Genomic DNA, 20,257 nt, shown 5'->3' with positions numbered 1-20,257 from the left:
ATTGTTATGGGGCACCAAACGGAAGGCCAGTTTCCCAATATATAATATTTCTTTATTACGCCATATAACGACTCTATCGGGATTGCAGTAGAAATTTTATGTGTGATTTTACCAATTTCTTAATGTATATTGAATTGTGACTGTTTTGTTCGGTTTGATTTACTATGCTATCATTTTTCGTTCTGTGTTGTATATCCATTCAGAACCATTTGTTTCTCTGTTAATTATACGACTTGTCCGAATGGACATGATAACATCTCTACATGTTTGACGACATTAAAGAGAAGGCCAAAGCGTTTGTTGCAATCAACAACTATAAGGATTCGAATAAGCGTAAAAGACGGCGGAAACTATTTCGTGACGAGAGTACGACACCATATGCGAATTTGGAGCTAAGTGCACGCGACAACTTTCGAATTCACACATTCTACAGCACAGTTGATTCTCTCATTGATGAACTTCGCAAGCGGTTGAGCGCACAATCTGGTCTTCACAAACTGCTTGGTTTCATAAAAGAGTTTGAATTTCTCACCTGGGATGATCTACGGAAATGTGCAACGCATCTAGTGGAGTCTTATTCAGATGACATTGAGGCGTCTTTTGTTGACCAATTCGTTTAGTTCAAAGCCATATAAGAAGCGGGCCAAGACAGAACCATCACCAACATGAGCGAACGGCTGTAGTGAGATGGAGATCAGCTACAGACAACATTTCCAAACGTTGCAATCGCTGTTCGAATATACTTCACAATTTCAGTAAATAACTGTCAAGGTAGGATGTTATTTTCAACATTTTCACGCGTGAAAAACTATTTATGGAACACCATAAGTTCAGTTAATAAAAAATTACACATTGTGTAACTTGTTTTGGTATGTATATAATGTAACTGTCAATTGTGTACAAATGCAAGTTTTCTGCTCTTTGTAGTTGTAGTATCAAGTATGATTTTCAATATACAGAAGATGACCAGAGGGAAGGGGCCCCCTGAAACATGTGCTGCCTTGGGCCCTGAAACAGCTTCATCCAGCCCTAGGTTTAAGTATTATATTATGAAAAGTAGTATCATTTTCTTTTATATTAAAACAATTGTATAAGTTTAGGTTCATAGTAAAAAAATTAATCACATAAATTAAAACAGAAGTAAAAATAACAACGGTACAATTATTGTACCAAGTCGCAAGGCTATCAACACGTGGTTGGTTATGAAGGCAGGGATTTGATCCAGCTATGCTGTTTCCAGTCAAAGCTCTGCGCGGAGGTTGGTAGAATGGCTGAATTTACTTCTATATTAAACGCGGAAAACAACGTGCATTGCATTACTTGTGTTGAAATGAATTTCAATGCATTTCTCATGAGCTAACTTTAGAAAAAAAGAATTGATACGGCCAAATGAGCATAGGGGAACACGAGTGAGCTATCGGTATGTTTAAGTTACAATCGTTCAAAATTAAAATAAACCATAGACGATGCAGAAGTACGAACGAATTGATTATCAAACGTGCACGAACGCGATTATCGCTAAGATACACATCAATAACTTACATGCAAGGTCAGGATTTTATGCGTTATCTAATACAAACGTAGATATCTCTCATTAAACAGAAAACTAACGTACTGAATAATCACACAAAGTTCTCAAAGAAAACATTCACACATAACAGCCAAGCACAACAAGTATTATATGCGTGTGTTAATCGTCCAGACAACAACATCAATAGGCGATTTACCACAGAACATGGCCCTTAACACACTTTACTCGGTTATATTGTACAATTTAAAGCAAAAAATTATACCATCTACAAGAAATAAAAAACTATAAAAATCTACTTACAAAATAAGAGGAAATGGAATATTCATCTTTCCTTTATTCGTAATGTAAATATGATGAGCTCGACCTTCGCAACCATGGATTTCAATACACATGCGCAGCGCAGTTTCCACCCACTGACTTGACAAATCGAAACCACACAATCAGGTTACAAAACCACGTAAACAGTCCGCTTGTTACTGGTTTGTCAGACTGCATTTCGTTATGAATAACATGCAGTTGGCTCGATGGGTATACCGTGTGCCTAGGAGAGATAGAGAGAAACTGGGTTATCTGCTTACTGTCTTAAAACTTCCGCGTGACAATCTAATCAGCACGAACATAAATTGCTGGTTAAATCTAAAGGTCGATATAGATAAACACCTCTCATTCTTTGGTAGTTTATGTTCCGACATAACACTCGAATCTGTGCGATGCATGTTCTATTTTTTATGCATCTATCCAGTTTAAAAAGTATGCGATAAAATTAAAAATAGCTGAATCTGTAAAATATAAGAATTGTTTTGCTAACAAAACGCATCCGTTTCGTTTCGATAGATGAAATTTAAAAAGAAGACTAATTATAAATTATTTTAAATCATGCTAAAACTCAAAAGCGTTGTATTGCTTACTCATCTGGCGCGTGTCAAAGTATGTTTTCTTCCAATTCGTGCCATATGTTCGGGAAGTTAAAGGTATCGGTTCGCTTTTTTTACCTTTTCAATATTACTAGTAGCGATTTATTCCTTTTATGCTCAATGTGATTCAATTTCAAATGAGATATATTTAAACAAAGATATGAAAAAACAACAGGTTAAGCCTTTGGAATACGGCACTTAAGTACACACAATTGATAGGTGTACCATGACAGTAATAAAAGTGATACACACAAAGCATATCTCTTTTTCATTTTGTAACGATTCACTGGTTTACACCGAACTCTTACATTTTCTTATGGAGCAACCACATCGTTTGCATGAAGGGACAGCACAGTGCACTAATTTTATCATAAGCGTACATAATTAATTATATCACGTGTCAAAAACGAATCATTGCACTGTTGGATAATAAAAAAACTGTACTTTGTAACTATACAGAAATTGCTCAAATCAAATATAGACGTTATCAATATTGTGCCGTTCGCAAACGAAAAAAAATAATTACAATTCCTTTAAATACACGATATTAATAGAAACGGTGCTTCTCAATGATGTCATATTTTATGTTCGATTTATTGCCAATGGGTGAACAACTCAGGTTATGCATTTGCCTCCTTAATCTCAATGAATCATCTCACCCTACTTCAAAGTTTATACATTTTTGTCATTTTTTTAAAGTTAATAGGGATGAACGTAATAAATACACAAACAAGTTCAAAAAGCATAGATGTGCGTAGTCATTTCAGCACAGTACCATAACATAATAACATGTGCGGAAATATGGTCTTGAAAAATTGTCTCCAGATTAAAAAGAACAAATTCTTCACTTACCGATAGGTTTACGATACTAGTTTTGGATAAGAGGAAATCATGATATTTTTTTAAAAATGCAATGCTACTTTAACCAGTGACAGAGTGTAAAACAGTGTATAGTTTAAAATAAATGTGTTCAATTTTTTATTTAATTGTTAGACGGACATTCACCGTGAATGTCTTTTAAGAACTCGAGTGCAAATCCGAAGGCCTAAGGTTGTATTAAGGTATACACACAATTCTACCTGTTGTCATCTAAAATTAAAACCGGGCCAGTTTCTTTTACCTGTATCAGTAACAGGATTTTATTACACTTGTGGAAATGAAACGGTAGAACGTGTTTTTGTTTGCAATGATATCACACCAAAGGCAAAACAAACAACATTTACCAAAATTTGTATTGTAACAAAAACAATAATATACAGTTTTCATCGTCACCACCAATAGATTCAACAAGTACACTGAGAGAGACGAGGATGCCAACCTACTGTGACTTGTTGTTTGCAAAAGTTATATGTTAAGTCAAAGGCGTGGCTGTTAGAAAGAACTGTTATTGCTGCAAAATAAATCACCCGTCACAGAATGAAACTGACTGCATAATGGTATGTGATGATGATAAGTATACGATTGACTTTTGTTTTGAAAATATATTTAAAGACGTCGACGAAATTCAATAATACGTTCTTGACATAACATAATGGGCATTTCGAACATTTCTGAAAAGATGAGTGTCTTTCCATACGAGTAATAGAAAACAAGGATTTACGAGCCGTTAAAAAATGATAAATGAACAGGTCAGCTGAAAAGTGTTGTTGAATAGTATGTTGTTAGTGTAATTCAGGAATTTTGTATACTTGGTCATAATGTTCAATGGACACCATCAAGTATCCTGAATTTTCACAGACGCAGTTGATTTTATCAAATCAAACCGAGAAGTTCTCTTTTGAAAATACTGTGTTTTGTTGATGTCATTTTGTAAAATAAATAATTTTGATAATATATGCTACTTGTATGAAATCCCTGCAACAGACTTCCTGATGTATTACTCGCTAATAAAAAGTATTCCATCACATATTAAATCTTTTATAAACACAAACAAGACGCAAAACATTAGAACCATATTTCTCGAAAAACTCAAAACAAAACAAAAACCGAACAAACTATTATACAGAACACAAATAAATAATATCATAAACGAACCATCCAAATCCCAAATAAAATGGCAAAATATATTCCAAGAGCAAGAATTAAACTCGAAAAAAATATCTCTTATGTCTTACAAAACAACAATCGACATCACACTTAGAAACTTTCAGTTCTATTACATAAATCGCATAACCGCGACCAATAAATATCTTTTTTAATGCAAATTATGTAATTCTAACTTATGTGATGTGATTTCTGCGGTGACAATATCGAAACTATAGAACATCTATTTTGGGAGTGCAAATACAGCCAACCTATCTGGAATCAGTTGACATCCTTTCTTGGCCAACAACATCTAAACGTTAAACTATCCTTCTTAAATGTTAGTTTTGGAACTAACACACTAAAATCAATTGACAGTAATAATATTGTTAATTTCATCCATATATTAATGAAATATTTTATCTTTAACATGAAATACAGAAAACAAATACTAAATTTCTCACACGAAATGTCTTTAAACCAAGAAATTGGATTTGACACTTAACCTAAGGTGTCATTTTAACCTTTATATAATTGACGAGTAATACGGATAAACTTAGGGCATATTTTGTGCTCACTTTTCCGGTATGTGCGCATGGTATTCATAGAACTTAAATGCATGCATACATGTATTGCAATTGTTGAATTAGATAAAACTTTCATGGTTTAAAATATTTTTTCCGTTGTTCATAAGCAGCTGTGTTGCTAGAGGTAGAGCGTATGTGTAACATCAGAAGGCCTCACGTCATTGGGTTGCTGCCTGAGCAAAATAACGCTTACGTTACAAGTAACATGGGTAAAAGATGGAGACTTATTCTTGGGTAAATATTGTATGCACGGTTATCAGACTTGCTGCGAGCAAAGGTTAATCAAGCTAATAAAAAGCGTGGCATAAATGTGTTAACTTAATTTACTATTTTTTTATTGAGAGTGAGCGTGATTAAAGTATGTGTTACTCTCGACTGTCATGTTTGATTTAAATAAATTTAAAAAAATGCTTGCAATAACATGTATCAAACGCGTAATTTATTTACATTTCGGATATGATTCTTATAGTTTGCATATTAAAACAAATTCAAGTAGACGTTTACATAGTATTTTCAGTGTCATAATAATTTAATTAACGCTTTAACATGGATGGGATCTTCATCTATTATGAATGAATATAAGTAAATACAAACCTAAAATAAAGTACAAACGAATAAACCTAAAAGCTTTAAAGTATTTTTGTGGACTAAGTGCTAGGTTAGCCATGTCTTTATACAAAGTAAAACCTGCAATGCTTTGTACTGATCGTTCCTTGGCGCTGATTCAAGTTAAGTATTTGTTTAAACTGTTTGACATGGGCCACATTTATGAGCATGCCTAAGCATACTATAAGATATGATTGAATCGAAGCGTGGTGCAATTTGTGAAAACCATGTTAATACCCAACTCATGTGAATTTATTAAAAGTTACAATCGTCGAAAATAATAATAAACCATAAACAACAGTATCCAGATTAAGTTTGCAAATCCAGATTATTTGCAAACTTATTTTTTTTATTTATTGAACAAGTGTTATAAAATTTTGCATATTTGTAGGGGGCATTGAGTACATACATATAATTGAAAAAAAAGAGTTAAAATGTTTTTGGAAAGTAGAGTTATTTGATGATAAAGTTGCCATCCCCCGTTGGGTCCCAACGGAGTTTTGGCTCCCCCGTTAAGAATTGCAATTCTCCAACGGGAGTTTTTTCCAGACGGGAGAATTTTACCTATATTTTACAAAAATTGTAATTTAAATATTATGCTTTGTTTGCTGTTTCAATGTTTACAAATACACATGTTGTAAGTTATAATTGTAAGAAATATGTACTTTAATAAGAAAATAAAGTGTTTGTAGATTTTCTTCCCCCGTGGGGTTTTGACGGGGGATCCTGTCAATCTCCCATATCCATTAAACCCCAACGGGGTTTTCACGGGAGACCCCGTCAATCTCCCATTTAAATTAAACTCCAATGGGAGTTTGACGGGGGATCCCCGTCTAACTCCAATTTATAAAGAACTCCAATGGGGGTTTGACCAGAGAAGGGAGGGGGGATCAGACTTCAATTAACAGTTTATACCCATTGCAATATATTCCATTGTATAAAGAGTAAAAGACACCAAACTTTATTAAATAATTGATGTTTTCTTTTTAAGGTGTCAAAATCAATTTATAATTTTTGAATTTTCTTAACTCGGTACGTTACGTTGAATAAAATGTCTTTTTGAAAGAGATTAGACCCACATATTGCTATTTCTGGAAAGATGAATTTAAAACGTTCCATAATTTTGAAAGACCGTATAAATAATATTATATACTGGTCATGTACGTAATTCCGGCCACTTTTGGGACTATTTAAGAAATATCTTTAGTGTAAGCCATCTGGTTGAAACTAAACTTCACATATATAATCCTGGGTTCAAAACTCACCTAGCATGAAAATTTAAATAGAATTAGATCGGTGAATGTTACTTAATGAACAGAAAATGATGACATGTAAACTATCCATTTTCGTAGGTTAAATGTACCTAAAAAATCGGCCACTTTTCAGTTTGATCTGCAGATAAAATTACAAAGCAATATCTTTTGACAAATGTCCTCAATTTCAGAGTATTAATCAATGTTTATACTATCAAAATTTTTGACTTGAAATTTAAAATAAATGCGAAATTATTATACCAGTTACTCCCCCTACCTATTTTAATAAATATAAACAATGGGAAACTGCTAATTTATAAAAAAAAATTGTTTTTAATGTGTTTAATAATTTTTTTCAAACATAGCTAAAAAAGTAAACACATTTTGTTTGAAAAGTTGACTTCAGTGTTGATTATTAGTAAACGCTTACATATAATATTAAAACATTTATCTAGTAATATTCTTATAAAGGGAGGTAATTCATATATTAAAAATTTATATTTAGGTTCTGATTTGTATGTTTTGAATATAAGTTTTTGTACAATTAATTGGTAAAACTTTAATTAAAGTTTATTAGATAAAATCAAAATAATTTTATCAAATATATTTGTTTCTTATATGAATATAATTGTTGCAAGTCATGATGACATCATTTTCCCCATGAGCTGAATAATTCCTGCTATATTTGTGACATTTTAACACAAAAGTTAACAGTGATATGGTTCTTACATTTGCAAAATATTGAGAGTGGGGATGGTTTTCATGTTGATTTTTCTAAATAAAAACAAAATATGTGCGTTAAGATCATGAAAATGATTTTACACAGGTGGCCGATTTTTTACGTACAGGCCGGAATTACGTACATGACCAGTAGTGACTTATCTCGAAAATATATTACATTTACCTTTTGATAATCCAAATGTTGCTTTTATCCATTTCTGTGATGATAAATACAACCCAGAAAGACAATAACATTGGAAACATACTTATTGTCATTCGGAATTGTATTATTGTGTTGTTTATTACCGTTTAACAGTTTTTGAAGTTTTTTGCTCGAAATTGTGGGTCCGTCTATAATGCGTATATGACTCATTTTCGCGAATATGAACGAAACGAGCGAATATGATCGAATATTTGCAATATTGATGCTTTTTCTGCAATGTTTTTATCAACAAATTACAGTTTAATGTATTAATATAATTAAGACTGTTAACATAAATAGAGCTATTCTCTAGCCATTATCATGTTTCGAACTCTAAAGTCATGTTCGCGAATATGAACATTGTTTTTAGGCTACACACAACCAACAATAACCACGACGACTCCACAATACAAGGTTTACAGTCAACTCGTACCTAAGTCAACTCGCACGGTAGTCAACTCGCACGTTGTTTGGTCAACTCGCACGGAAGTCAACTCATACCTAAAAGTCAACTCGCACGGTAGTGAAACTATTGATGTGTTGATGGGTTCTGAATAAGTTATTTACGCATAAACACAAATGAGAAATACTTTCAGAGTTTAGTTCAATACTTTTTATTGCAATATTTTCACAAAATAACACATTTTTTAACAAATTGTGTTTACACCAGGTTACATTATCGGCACATTATAACAGACAGTAAAAGTACTTTTTAAAATATATTTTTTAAACTATTATTTTTATTAAAATATTTGAAACGCACATTGTCAAAGCTTTATCATGTACACAAGTAGACATTCATCTATATACTTTTATTTTAATATTTATTTCAATATTTACATACAGTATCAAAGCTGTACACTATGTACACAAGTAGACATACATCTATATACTTTTATTTTAATATTTATTTCAATATTTACACACATTATCAAAGATTTACAATATGTACACTAATTTTGTAATTTAATGAATAGGACATAAAGACTGATAGAACTATGAATTATTAAGAATTTAATATTTGTCATAAAACTATTAATGAAGATCCCGTTACCTATGGAAAACTTATTGCGCACACAATTATAAGTAAAAAACGTATAACAATAATGTTAACGTAAGTACAAATACGTATAGCTTAGTATCATATAAACCGAGTATATATGATTATCATATCTACATGTATTGAAACATTTTTGTACGCAAAGATGATTAATTTTACAATAATAATCAGTCATAATACAATTTTACAGAATCAAATGTGTATTTAATTAATAATTTAATAAAATTGCCCAGCATTATTAAAATTTGAACATGAGTTACAATTCTACATTAATTAATTAAATATTAAATTGTAAAGCATGACAAATTAAAATATTTATTTAAGTATTCCATACTACAGCCTTATTTCTAGGCAACCCCTATCAGTAATAGCCTTATCTACCCCTCGATTATCAGTACCCTCATCAGCTCTGAATGACTGACAGATTAGCTGTTTATTGTAATTTTAGGGGTTGGAAATAGGATATGGTGTTTTCATGTATTGTTACTTTCTTGACTGATTAGGTGACATATGGTTTATTATTACAATTCCAAATTAACAATTAAAGTGATATTATGGGCATGTTTCATTGTTGAATTGAGCTGAACATAATTAACAGGTCAAAAGAGTTAGTTTAAATATGGTTACTAACGAATTATCTGCAACTCATCTTGCTGCCAGTTGTTTATAAAAAGTATATATTATAATCGATATTTTACACGACTCACCCAGTCCTCTAAGCCGAAATGATCCGTAAAACAAAATAGTGCATTTGTGTCGTATGAACGAATCTGCACTAAAACTAGATTTAGATTCACTTCGTAAATCGAATCTTGTGTGTCGTCAGTTGTCAAAACGAAACTACGGTTGATATTCAAATGCATTATTTTTCTCTTTCCGGAATATTGTTGTAGTATGTTGATGCTGCATTAACAAATATAAGTGTATATGAAGTGAAAACAACAAAAATAAACAACGGTTGCGATAGACACCTATAAACTGTAATATTCCTATAATATCACTTTAACATACTAACGTATGAACATTTCAAAATCTGTCATAGCTTAATAAAAAAGTAAAACATATCAGCTCATATAAAATTTATAACAATTAAATAGAAATTAGAATACAAATAATTAACAAAAACAAAACATGAACGCTGAAAAAGAGCTCTACAAAGACTACATAGACATTTCACAAATGTCACGAAAAACCACTTAAATGTTCACTCGATCTTAACAGAATAAATACATCAGGAAGAATTATATTCATAGAAGAATTTCCATATCAAAAATGTTAGAAAACCATTTTAAAACAGCCGATATCTGTTGATATTCGCCCCTTTCGCGAATATAGTAATATACGCTCTTTAGTCGTACCGAGCACATATCAGTGAAAGGGGGGAAAATTACATATCTTTAGGGTATGGGTAACCTATGGTCTTTAAAAATCGATTAGGAATTTATAAAAGGTATTTCTTGTGTTAGGTTTAAAAAAAGATGCCTCAAAATATTGTTAAAAAAAACAACATTGAAACTAGCGACAGCTCCCTTGCAAGGATATTTCATTGACATTGTGTCACACCGGTCTTTACTGACAATAACGTAGTGACGTCACCATCTATCTATAGAATGAGTATATTTTGGATCTCCAAAAAGGAGGTTTTTGCGAAGGTCAATATTTCACGCTGCAGAAACAGAACAGAACCTAGCAGGTAAATTGTGAAAAATCTAAAGACTTCTAGATAAATAAGCTCAGCACATGGTTGAAATTAATGAGTAATGTAGCCAAAACTAGAATTGCATTCTGTTTGAATGTACTTTATGCGATTCAACGCCAAAAAATGCTACATCCTAACCATAAACCAGAAAACCTCAAAATTTTACCAACTCGAAAACCACATCCTTCAACAAGTCCCAGAAAACCCATACCTCGGAGTGACAATATCAGAAGACCTAACTTGGAGCTCACACATAAATAAAATCACCAAAAAAGCAAACTCTACACTCGGCTTCCTAAGACGCAACCTGAAACACTGCCCCGAATCCTGCCGTAAAACAGCATACTTCGCCTTAATTAGAACTACTCTAGAATATAGCTCCATTGTCTGGGACCCACTCCTTCAAAAAGACATCGATAAAATTGAAAAGATCCAAAAACAATCGGCGAGGTTCATAACCGGCGACTACTACACCAAAACACCAGGTTGCGTGACAAACATGCTGAAGAGTATGAAGATCCCACCTCTCCAGGAAAGAAGGAAGGCCAATAGACTTATCTTCTTCTTCAAGGTGGTTGAGGGGCTGGTGCCAGCAATGCCTAGCCAAGACTTCCTTACCCCAGTCCGGCAATCAAAGCGTAAAATTACCCCTAAACATTTCAAAGACTTCAAAGTAAACAATATCGTTGAACAATATTCAGTTAATAACTCTAAGTGTTTCACACCAATCCAGTGCAAAACCCAATTATACAAAAACTCATTTTTCCCTAAGACATTAATAGAGTGGAACAATCTTGAAGAAAGTGTTGTTCGCGCGGACACAGTTGACATATTCAGGTCAACTGTCCTACAGTGGGACTGAACCACCCTCTCTTCCGTCGCGCCTACACCGAAAGGTCCTGCGACGTACATATCCAGATCCAGATCCAGACTTTACATGCCATGAAATGGGTAAAATTTCTAAATTTTTCATTAAAAAGTAGGTGGGTGGGGGAAAGGGTGTCAGACAATTCACCCCCAAGACAATTCATCCCCTGGACAATTCACTCCAGAATTTGATTTCCTTGGACAATACACCCCCAAGACAATTCACTGCCATATTTTTTATATGATATTGTATTGTCATTTGCTTTTGTCATATTTTAAAATAAGTTGTGAACAAATGTTTGGGGTTATAATTTTGACTTTGTAGCACAATTTTGATGTGAAGATAATAATTGTAGTATGTAAATGAAAGATGAAATAGTGTCAAATGCAATCCAACCAATGTTTTTTTCTATAAACTGTGTTACAATATATAAAATTGAAACAAATTAAGTATTTTGTATTTATAATATTTGTGCATTGGATTTAAATATTAATTATATTATTAGGTTAACTGCTATTTTATTATTTGAGAACTTTGTCAAATATTGAAGTTGATTAATTAGTTTCATTTAATTCTTAGAATTTTACATGATGACAATTACTTATTTATTCATGTTAGATGGGATAATTAATTTAATAAAATATTATGGTTTAATTGATAAGAAAACCTTAGTTAAAGAAAGGAAATTTAATCTGGTTGGAAGCGTGCTATTAATGGGTATTACAATCAAGCATTCACACACCTGACAAGGCTTTATCAAAGTGTCAACACAGATAAACAAAGACTTCAGTTACACACATTGACAAATAATTATGTTGGGCTGGGCAATTCTAAGACCTGGTATTGTATTAAAAAATTCCATTGTTGTTCACCTGATATTTTGATTATTATTTTTATTTAACTGCCTATAAACAAAAGTGTTTCATTAAAAAAATTATTATTTTTATTCTTATTATCCATTAAGTTGTTGGATTTTCTCTCATTGAAGGATTAGTGATAGAAGTTGTGTTTTGTAATGTTGTGTATTGAAACATATTTTAGTCTGCAATTATCAGTATTCATTTCAAAGCCAGTATCAAATTCACACCATTTTATGTTATAATTTTTTAAATGCTACTTATACACAAATACCTCATGATTTATTAAATCTACTATAATACCGCTAGGATGCTCCTCTTAAAAATGTTTTGAAATGTAATGTACTTTTTACAAAAATTGTACTCAAATTAAGTCCACTTCAATCATACAGTATGTTAACTCATTCCATACTACAGCCTTATCTCTAAGCAACCCCAATCAGTAATAGCCTTATCTACCATTAGATAAGCAGTACCCTCATCAGCTCTAAATGCCTGACAGATTATCTGTTTATTGATACCTTTATGGGTGTGAAAAAGGTTGTTTTTTAGGTGTTGTTACTTTGTTGACTGATTATGTGACAAATATTTTATTATTATATTCCCATTTAAAAATAAATATAGTAATTTTATAAAAATTTCGAAATCTTGCATAACTTATCAAATAAAACAATTAGATTATTTCCAAATAATGTATCCAATACCATTATTATTTATTTATACAATTTTTACAAATATAAACTGTTTTAATGAATAAAATCAATCTTAAATAAAACATAAACACATAATAAATTATTTAATGACATAAAAACAATAATAAGATATTGTTAATAATAAGATATTGTTAATAACAAAAACAAACATCAATAGATAAAAAGCACAGTTATGTTTCAATTGCAAGTACTTTTATGAAAAAAAGAAAGAAATTCTGAGAACATCTTAATATGCTTTTATTAGAACTTCATAAAAATAAAAAAGAATACAAATAACTATCCTTAGAAAACAGATATTTGTAATATAAGATACAAAAAAATTGTCCAGGGAGCAGGGGTGAATTGTCTAGGGGGTGAATTGTCTCCTCGGGGTGAATTGTCTTGGGGGTAAACTGTCTCGCTTCCGGGGGGAAGATCAAGGGCAATAGTTTCACAAGTGAAGAAGCTGGCCTTGTCTTTGGTTTTATTTTCAATGCATGTTGCCTTAGCGCTATGTTATGACACTGACACAAATAGGCGTTCTTGTGTCACTTTCTGTTTTGATGAAATGGATTTGACTGTTTGCTGCCTTTCGGAACTTGAAATTTGGGCAAAAATATATCCCCTGCCCCCTTAACCCTTTGCATGCTGGGAAATTTGTCGTCTGCTAAAATGTCCTCTGCTGAATTTCTAAAATTAGCATTTCTTTGATTTTTTTCAAAGAATACTATCAGAATAGCAAACAGTTTGGATCCTGATGAGACGCCACGTTTTGCATAGGCCTTTAAAATTCAGTTCCCGCACTGAAAGGGTTAATGAATGTTATCCACTTTTATAATTGATTTCAGGGCTCGACATTAACTTTTGAAGCCTCTTGTCCTAATGGACAAGTAGACCATATTCCACTTGTCCTGACCAAAAAGCAACTTGTCCTGATTATGATATCTTATGCTGCTCAGTACTTTGCAAAATAATGAAATAATACAAAATGCTCAAATCATAAAGACTCTAATCGTTAAAAAATACATGTAAACATAATTGTAGGCCATTTCAATTCCTTAAGGTATTTTTTTAAGTGTCCTGTGATTTTAAAGACGAAAAACCAAAGGAAAGCAGAATAGACATTTTTAAGCAGACGACATTGTTCTAACGAAAACAAACCACAAATGAGAATGATGTCGTAAAATCATTCTATACATAGAGACGACGTTGTTACGTTAATTGTCTGTAAGAACGGTGTGTACCGGTGTCGTAAAATGCATATTCTTTACAAGGGAGAATATTTGTGGTATCTTGGCAAAGAAAAATGTTAAGGGTTGCTTCCCTTGTGAACAGTGCGGTGTAGTATAACATGGAACTATCGGAATATTTTGCGCTTTGTCGTTTAAATGTACACACAATATAATTGAAAAAGTTGTGTGGTAACTCCACAGAAATAACGGATTTAAAGGCATTTTTTTTCTAAGTAATTAATTTATAATTTATAATGACCACTTGTCCCGTCGGACTAGCAAATTCTTTATTTACTTGTCCGGACCAACAATTGGGTTGTCCCGGACAGTCGGACTACCGTTAATGTTGAGCCCTGGATTTTTTTGTTGTTGGTATTGAATGTATTAACTCTAACAAAAATTGTGTTGGTCAAATGTTGAAAAAAATCCATTAATTGAACAATGATGAAATTATTCACATACCTAAGTGCAATTCAGTGTCGTTACAGTACTGTAGATTTCGTCTGTGTGGTTAATCAAGTGTATCTACTGTAGATTATTTTTAATTTATTGAACATCATTTTTTCACACCTGAGGATGTTTACGTCTGCTGCATCTTTTAGGCTTGAAAGCCACAGGTTGTGAACAAATGTGTGCATGTGTGCATATATTTTATTTCTTAGTTCCTTCCTCACCTGAATAATTACATGACAGTGTGTGATGATGAATATGTATTATCATGCTTATGACAATGTGTTGACCTGGAGCTCCTGCAGTTAAGACTCAAAATGTGGGAAGAATTTTCAATATTAAGAGCTTAATTCTATGCATTAATCTCTGACTCACTGAAAAACATATTTTAAAGTTGACATGGTCATGTGCCATGTGGATCAACCAGAGTACCTAATTTAAGCTCCACCTATATTGTATTGTCACCACCGAAACAATTTACATGGACCCTAGTCCCAGAATCGAAATCGAATACTGGTTGCTTGTGTGACTGTACCAAATTGGCCTTTATTATCAGGCGATCAATTACTTGTAAATGAAAATCTACGGTGGAAACTTTTTCGCATTATAATTATTATTAATATTTATTATTGTTACAGTTACATGTAAGTTGTGTCAATACCATCAGTGAATTCGTAGAAATATGGGATATTACGTAACCAAATGCATTGATTGTGTGTACATCACAATTTCAGCAAGAAAAGATTTTTCAGATACCAAATAGACAATTTTATGTGTTAAATTTCTTTTTGATAAATTAATGCAGTTGTTTTTTACTAACAATATAATATCACCACTATTGAATGCCCATAATCTATGAGCTGTTAGTTTGTTAGTTTCCATTTTTATTTAATGTCATTTATTAATATAACAAATCCAAATAGTGCCTTATGCCCTCTTAAATACATGCATCCAGTCTTATCTTATTTTGTCACCTTAGACCCCTAGAGAGCACAGTCACCCACGGTTTATTAGATTACAATCAGTAACACAGTAACTGATAAGCTGAAGGACACACTCCACAAAAATATCTTATTATCTCCAGGTCAAACAATCTTGAGATTTGAGGGTTTTTTATTAATTTTAAATGAATACGAAATAAGTTGTTTTTTTATTGAGGAAAACAAGTATTATAATAATTGTTAACCAGGTTTTCCGAAGGAAAAAACTGGTTATTAGATTGGCGAATGCGGGCGGGCTGGCTGGCTGGCTGGCGGGCTGGCTGGCTGGCGGGCTGGCTGGCGGAATAAGCTTGTCCGGGCCATAACTATGTCGTTCATTGTCAGATTTTAAAATCATTTGGCACATTTGTTCACCATCATTGGACGGTGTGTCGCGCGAAATAATTACGTCGATATCTCCAAGGTCAAGGTCACACTTTGAGTTCAAAGGTCAAAAATGGCCATAAATGAGCTTGTCCGAGCCATAACTATGTCGTTCATCGTCAGATTTTAAAATCATTTGGCACATTTGTTCACCATCATTGGACGGTGTGTCGCGCGAAATAATTACGTCGATATCTCCAAGGTCAAGGTCACACTTTGAGTTCAAAGGTCAAAAATGGCCATAAATGAGCTTGTCCTGGCCATAACTATGTCATTCATTGTGAGATTTTAAAATCATTTGGCACATTTGTTCACCATCATGGGACGGTGTGTCCCACGAAAGAATCACGTCAATATCTCCAATGTCAAGGTTGCCACGACTAAAAATAGATTTAAAAAAAAAAAAAAAACTTACAAAGGGGGTTAATTTTTTTTGGTCATTTCAAAAGTTCAGTTTGAGTTTTCTCCCTTTATCAGATTTTTTTTTCACAATGAAAACCTGGTTTTGTGACAATTTTGTCCCTTGTTTTAAACAATGTGTTGGCATGGTAAATCTATCAGTTGTATTTGATTTAATTATTGAGAACAATGGGCTAATGAATCTGCAGATTAATTTCACAAAGACAATATTATCAGTTTTAAATACATAGTTTTATTTGTTTGTAATACTACTGGCAATCTTCTTAGTTTTTTACTACAAATCCTTACTTTTTGTTTATCCCTTTACCCCTTACCGGTAGATACGTATTTTGACGCATTTGTAGTCACTTAGAAAGTTATATGTAATTCAAGACCTTTCTTACTAGATCCAAGTTTTAAAGGCTTCATTTCCAACCCTTAGATACTGATGAGCAGCAAACAGCATAAAACCTGAACAGCCTGCGTTTTATTCACAGGCTTTTCTGAAGTTATACTGTTTGCACATAGCCACTTCCACTTTGCTTTTGTGTGGGAAAGGGTTAAACAAGTGTTATATTTTTATGCTTCCCGAAATAAAATTTTGGCGGAGCATATAGTGGCCAGTTTGTCCTTCCTTCCTTACTTACTTCTTTCCGTCACACTTTTGTTACGGTTTCTCATAGCGCCTTCAACACTTTACCGATCTCTTTCATATTTGGCATGTAGGTACCTTGCATGGACCTCTACCTTTTGATGAGGTTTGAGGTCACTGGGTTCAAGGTCAAGGTCACCGAGGCTAATAATAGATTTTCTGTCATGCTTTTGTTACAGTTTCTCATAGGGCCTTCACTACTTTACGGATCTCTTTCATATTTGGCATGTCTAAGGTACCTTGCATGGACCTCTACCTTTTGATGAGGTTTGAGGTCATTGGGTTCAAGGTCAAGGTCACAGAGGCCTAATAATAGATTTTCTGTCACGCTTTTGTTACAGTTTTTTAAAGGGCCTTCACTACTTTACTGATCTCTTTCATATTTGGCATGTAGGTACCTTGCATGGACCTCTACCTTTTGATGAGGTTTGAGGTCACTGGGTTCAAGGTCAACGTCACCGAGGCTAATAATAGATTTTCCGTTACGCTTTTGTTACAGTTTCTCATAGGGCCATCCGCCTTCACTACTTTACCGATCTCTTTCATATTTGGAATGTAGGTACCTTGCATGGACCTCTACCTTTTGATGAGTTTTTAGGTCACTGGGTTTAAATGTCAAGGTCACCGAGGCTAATTATATATTTTTCCGTCACACTTTTGTTACAGTTTTTCATAGCGCCTTCAATATTTTACTGATCTCTTTCATATTTGGCATGTAGGTACCTTACATATATAGACCTCTACCTTTTGATGACGCTTGATGTCATTTGGGGTCAAGGTCACCGAGGCTAATAATATATTTTTTTTTAGGTGGTTATTAACACATAGATTGACAAAGCGCATCATCGGGGAGCATCCATCTTTTTCAACGATTCTTGTTGTTAGGAGTTTACTAAGGAGTTATAATGCTAGGATCAAAAATGATTGAAAAAGTACCTAACAAATATTTGTGCAAATGGGGTGTCACTGGGCCAATTGTTGTACTGCTCATTTGACACTTTACAGTAAAACTTGTTGTTCAATGTCATAAGTTGGCAGTCATTTAGTCCAGCCCAAAAAAGAGACCTTTTACACAATTCAATATTCAGACTCATAATTTAAGATTCAATGTGACAGACTTTCAATTGATTTAAGGGCTTCTAAATGCTCACACCTCACATCAAAGATGATAAACAGTCTCTGGAAAAACCACAATGGGATTTCAATCAGGCAACATTCATTTTAATTTGTTTCCTGCATTTCATAAGCACTTTTTATATTGATCATTAAATTGTTCATCATAATCCATAAATAAACATTTAAAATGTATTTACAATTTCTTTTGAACATTCTGATCTCCAAATGCTTTGTGACACTATTTCCAATATTCTATCAGAAATTGTGTTTTTGTTTTGTCTCTTTTTAATTCACCCTAGGGTGTGATGAAGATACAAAAAAGTATGTCAAGGGAAGCTCTGATTTTTTCATTAATTATTTCAAGATAAAAGAGTTGTACATTTCAAGCAAATTAAATATGCTTCAAAACATTAAGGGTATTGCACATGCTTGATAATAGTTTCTTTGTGTCTCACATCACTGAAGCACAAGCTGCTATCTACTGTTGTGCAAATGTCAAATTTTAAATCTAACTTTCATTTTTACCTGAAGTATTTAGTACAAATACCATTTCATAATTATTTGATGAGTTGATAAAACTTTTTACCTAAGAAATGGGGTTATATTTTCAATAAGTTGCCAGTAGCAGACATGGGGTAATCATAATTGTTAAACTGTTATCATCATGATTATTAACTGATTACTTTTTTCATTAATCATGGATTGATCATTAATTATAGCTTTTGTATTACTTAAATAATAATTTTATAGATTACCTCTACAAGAGGTCATTACTCATTATTATTTTATGATTATGATTACTTTTGACCAAAAAGCAGATTCAATTTCAATTCATGAAGACAAATGACACATTAACAACATCAGATACTTGCCAACTTATCATGTAGTTAATTACTCAAGTGGTGTAGATCTCTGATAGCTCTCGGTCCGAGGGGTATTTCAAGGGATTAAGTCTGAACAATAGTTCTTATTTGGAACTTGCCTACAACTGGTTTTTCCGCTACTTTACATGAGGTACAAATAAAATTGACCTAGATCCACGGGAATGCGTATTGTTATTCCCCCTACAGGTGAAAATGTAGGGGACTTATGGTTTTTGCTCTGTCTGTCAGTCAGTCAGTCAGTCACACATTTCTGGATCCTGTGATAACTTTAAAAGTTCTTCATATTTTTTCATGAAACTTGAAAATATGGATAGATGGCAATATGGAGATTATGCACGTCATTTCATTTTGTTCCTACGTCAAGAATTCTGGTTGCTATGGCAACAAATAGATTAGAAATATTGCTGAAAATAGTGGATCCTGCGATAATTTTAAAAGTTCTACATATTTTTTCATGAAACTTGAAACATGGATAGAAGGCAACATGGAAATTATGCATGTCAAGTCATTGTGTTCCAATGTCAATAATTCTGATTGGTATGGCAACAAATAGACTAGAAATATTGCTGAAAATGGTGGAGTTTCAACGGTATTGGACTTATATTGCTTGGAAATAGTCTTGTTCAAACTAAGTAAGTACGGTACCAGAATATTTATGTGACACTAGGGTCATAATTGTAAAAAGTTTTTTGTACCTAACGATTAGTGGAGTTCCGAATACAGTCTATTGCATTGATGATCTGCATTTATGCAAAAAATAAGTGTTGGAGCTTAATTAGGTGTGGGAACAGTTAAGTAATCAGTCAAATAATTGATTTCATGAGAATTTTAGTGAACCATGTTAACCCATGTATACAAGTTACATTTTGAAAAAGCAATTCATGCAACTTCTGCACCAGTGGAGAGACTCTGGCATTTTCTTTCCTTTCTGATAGAAGTTGAATGAGTGACCGCATTTTTCAAATGCCCATGAACATCAAATGCAATAATCGTGCAGTACCATGCATCTTTCTTTTTTGTGCAAGTTAATAGGATAAGAATTAAGGGTGTCACGGTACTCTGTGGGACGGTATATCGTAATAGTCTCCTCTCAGTACAGTGCATGATACGCCTTCGAGTGCGTATGGTACGGTACAGCATTTTTCATAT

The 20,257-nt window shown here is 33.0% G+C and overlaps 2 protein-coding genes across 4 annotated transcripts in view; both read right to left on the bottom strand.

Moving 5' to 3' along the window:
• The window catches only part of LOC127847878 (uncharacterized), a 286,419-nt gene that overhangs the window by 49,042 nt on the left and 217,120 nt on the right, over nt 1-20,257 (bottom strand). The gene's annotated exons all lie outside the window — the stretch shown is intronic.
• LOC127847877 (uncharacterized) overlaps nt 1-20,257 on the bottom strand; it is an 86,108-nt gene that overhangs the window by 49,042 nt on the left and 16,809 nt on the right. The window contains exon 2 of one of the 2 annotated variants that reach the window (XM_052380093.1): nt 1,832-2,072. The exons of the other annotated variant lie outside the window; for it this stretch is intronic. The gene's annotated coding sequence lies outside the window, so the exon portion shown is untranslated. The remainder of the gene's footprint in view (nt 1-1,831; nt 2,073-20,257) is intronic. 2 annotated transcript variants of the gene reach the window in all.

The sequence above is a fragment of the Dreissena polymorpha genome, chromosome 10 (assembly GCF_020536995.1).
Source record: "Dreissena polymorpha isolate Duluth1 chromosome 10, UMN_Dpol_1.0, whole genome shotgun sequence".
Taxonomy (NCBI): domain Eukaryota; kingdom Metazoa; phylum Mollusca; class Bivalvia; order Myida; family Dreissenidae; genus Dreissena; species Dreissena polymorpha.
This window is presented reverse-complemented; position numbering and strand designations above follow the sequence as displayed.